Source organism: Pteropus vampyrus, unplaced genomic scaffold (assembly GCF_000151845.1).
Source record: "Pteropus vampyrus isolate Shadow unplaced genomic scaffold, Pvam_2.0 Scaffold11, whole genome shotgun sequence".
NCBI lineage: Eukaryota > Metazoa > Chordata > Mammalia > Chiroptera > Pteropodidae > Pteropus > Pteropus vampyrus.
Genome location: NW_011888792.1, coordinates 17,883,348 through 17,887,461, shown reverse-complemented (window position 1 = coordinate 17,887,461; position 4,114 = coordinate 17,883,348).

The window sequence follows — 4,114 nt, the reverse complement described above, 5'->3', positions numbered from 1 at the left end:
GAGTTCTAGTTCTGAATTCTGGGCAAGACAGTCATGCTGAAGGACACTAATATGTGCAGGAGCTAAATATAAGGTGGGAGGAGACTGAGGACTAAAGGTAGAGATGTCCACATGCACTTACTTTGGAATGGTTTGGCCAGGGGATTCTAGGAATAGCTATATGTAATGTCCTGCTTTGAATTTTTCTTCTTCTCTTTGGTAATTCTGTCTTTTGATATCCCAAGGACTTCAGTAAAATTTTGGTTTATGTTATATTACACTAAGTTTGTTTTTCCTTTGTGGAGTTAAAGAATAGGCTTTCATTAAGATGAACAGCTTGTCTTGATTTGTCCAGGATTTTCTGATTTTAGTACTTAAAGTTCCATGTTGCAGGAAACCAATTCTTCAGACCCAGGCAAACTGGGATGGTTGGTTCCTCTAGCTAGAGTCTGTGCTTAAGGTTAATTGTTGGAAGCAAGGGTGACACCCTAAGGAAAACTAGTTTCAGGTCAGTTTGTGGCAACCTTCAGAAGAGATATTTTGTGTCTTTACTAGAATCAGGCAGTAATTTAGGTATCAATAAAATGCTAAGAAAAAGTATCTAAATCTTAGAACTAAGCAGAATTGATTATAAGGCATCCTTTCAATGTCATGCTGTGCATTGTCTAGCTGGTCCACAGAGGTATTACCTGATTCTCTAGGAGTGAATACCTTTGTTTGACTTACTATTTTAACAATGATTGGGATATTTTACATCTTTATAAAGGTTATTATTAACTTGTAGATGATGACTCACATGATAGCAATATAAATTACTTCTTTTTTTATAACTTTTTTACTTTGAGATAATTGTAGGCTCACAGGAAGTTGCAAAAATAGAATGTAGAATTCCACATACCCTTCTTCCCCCAATGGTGATATCTTATAATCGCTGTAGGACAATGTCAAAACCAGGAAGCAAGCATTAGTCTAGTATTATTAACTAGACTACAGACATTATTCGGTTTTCACTGTTTTTATGTGTGTATAGTTCTATGTGATTTTATCACCAGTAGACTCAGGTAGGTAGCCACCACCACTGTCAGGATACAATGAATCTCACCACCAGCAATATAAATGTTTTCTGACAGCAATATAAATTAATTTGGTTCAGGACATGAAATGATTTCTGTCCTATAAAAAAAGTACGAACTCCAGAAGTTGTGGTTTAATCACTCTGAACTTATTAATTAGTTTTATATTTAAGTTAGCATTTTTATTCTATTACCTAACTTCAAGCCACTATAAATAAGTACTTTGATTTTTTTACAATTCTTTTTTATTAAATTTCAGTTGGTATTATGATATTATATTAGCTTCTGGTGTACAACATAGTGATTAGACATTTATATTACTTACATAGTAATCACCCTGATAAATCTAGTATCCATCTAACACATAGTTATTACAATATTATTGATTATGTTATACTTTATATCCCCATAACAATTTTGAAACTACTAATCTGTACTTCTTAATCCCTTTCCCTTTTTCATCCACCCCACAAACCTTTTTCCAACTGGCAACCTTCAAAATGTTCTCTTTATCTATGAGTTTGTTTTTGTTGTGTTTGTTTACTTCTTTCTTTAGATCCCACACGTAAGTGAAATCATATGACATTTGTCTTTCTCTGACTTACTCCATTCAGAATAATACTCTCTAGATCCATCAATGTTGTTGCAGATGGCAAGATTTCATTCTTTTTTTTTATGGCTGAATAATGTTCTATACACCACGTCCTTTTTATCCATTCATCCATCGATGGATATATAGGTATCCTCAATTTCTTGACTATTGTAAATAACGCTACAACGAATACATGAATTCACATGTCCCTTCGAATTAGTGTTTTGGGTTTCTTCAGAAACCCAAATATCCAGAAGTGGGATAACTGAGTCCTTGAAATAGGTTTTCAATTCCTTGGTCTCTCTCTTCTCTTTCTGTACCCCTACAATGCAAATGTTGATACATTTGATGCTGTCTCAGATGCCCCTTAAACTGTCATCATTTTTAGGATTCTTTTTTCTTGTTGCTGTTCTGATCGAGTAGTTTCTATTATCTTCTAAATCACTGATTTGATACTCTGCTTCATCTAATCTACTGTTGATTCCTCCTAAGTTATTCTTCATTTCAGTTATTATATTCTTCATTTCTGACAGGTTCTTTTTATGTTTTCTAGCTCCATTTTTATGTTTCCTATATCTTTGTTGAAGTTATCACTGAGATCATTGAGCATCCTTATAACTATTGTTTTGAATTTTGCATATGATAGATAGCTTATTTCCATTTTGTTTAGTTCTTTTTCCGGAACTTTGTTCTGTTCTTTCATTTGGGATATTTTTCTTCGTCTCTCCATTATGGCTGCCTCCCTGTGTTTGCTTCTATGTATTATGTAAGGCTGCTATGTCTACCAGTCTTAGTAAAGTGGCTTTATGTAACAGGTATCCTGTGGCACTCAGTGGCTCAGTCTCCCTGGTCACCTGAGACAACTGTTCCAGGCGTATCCCTTGTATGAACTGTGTGTGTCCTCCTGTTGTAGTTGAGCCTTCATTGCTGTTTGCATGTTAATGGGAGAGATTGATCCCCGAGTTGATTGATTATGGGGACTGGCCATGACTACAGTGGAGAAGCTGTTGAGCAGGGCCTGGCCCTACTGAGTAGGATTCACTTTAGCAGGCTTTTGGTGCCTGCCCAGTCTGCCCTCTGGATGTGTCTTCCTTAGATGTGGCTTTGATGATGCTTCATCTCAGACCGAAGCTGGCCACTGGGCATGCAGGACTTGGCCCCGTTGGAGGGGCCCTGCCACAAACCAAGTCCAGCTGTAGCCTGTGCCCAGCTGTGGGCCATGTGGCATGATCCACCAAGAAATCCGCAGATGGCCACCATCTGTACTGGGCTTGGATGTGCCTCAAGAAGCCAAGCCCAAAACCAAGGTCAGCTGCTGCTAGTGCCAGGCTTAGGGATGCTCAGCAAGAAGTATGGGGCTTATTTAGGTTTTGTGAAATTTTGAGAGATCTTGGGAAAGTCTTCAGCATGAGCCAAAGCAGTTTGTATGGACAAGTCATTGCATGTAGCTTGGGTGGGTTCGTAAATTGGGATGGGGTTCTCAGGGAATAACCAGGGCAGTGAAAACTGTGTTGATGGAGACTCAGATATGGCGACCTCCTCCGTCTGCATGCCAAGATGGAGGATGGCTTAACAAAGGAATAATGGCTTCTGCCAACACTTCTGTCTGGGAGAAAGCTGCCCCTCCGGTCCTTGCCCTGAAGCCAGACACTTAGTTCCTCCCCATATGTTACTGGCATCTACTGAGCTACTTTTCTAGCACTGGAACTCAGAGCAAGTAAGTTCATCAGTGAGTAAGTCACCACGTGGGCCCCCAAAGAGGCAGCCCCCTCTCTCACTCAGCCACAATCTCCACTGGTTTTCACAGCCAGAAGTTGTGAGAACTCTTTCTGGCACTGAAACCTTGGGCTGGGAAGCTCGGTGTGGGACTGGGACACTTTGCTCTTTTGGGGGTTCTCCATAGCTGATATTTCCTCCCGATTTTTAACTGCCATGTGCGTGTGAGGGATCAGCTCGTTCCATGTCTCTGCCTCTCCTACCAGTCTCAAAGTGGCCTCTTCTGTGTGTCTCCAGTTGTAGGACTTCTGTTCAGTTTGATTTCAAGCGAGTCTCAATGATGTTTGTTCTGTAATTTAGTTGTAATTTAGATGTGTTCACGAAGGAGGCAAGCACAGCATTTACCTACTCTGCCATCTTGACCAGAATCCCAGTTCTTTTTGAACAAGCCTCACCATCTTGCTGGTTCCGTCATTAATGAGGTAAACAAATATCTGACATTGCTGACTTTTGGGGGAGAGTGATCTTTTTTTTTTTTTTGAAAGTCATGCTTTGCCATTAGAGATTCATAGAAAGTGTTACTATTCATTAGAAATACCCCAGAAATTCACAGAGGAAGCAAACCTGGTAAAATTCTGGGTTCCTCTGCCCTCTCTCCCTTCCAGGGTTGGGGAGACAGTGACTATGATGAAGAGACTGAGGGTTCCTAGAGTGAGTAAGTCTTTCTGTCTCTCCTTTATCTTCACTGCTAATT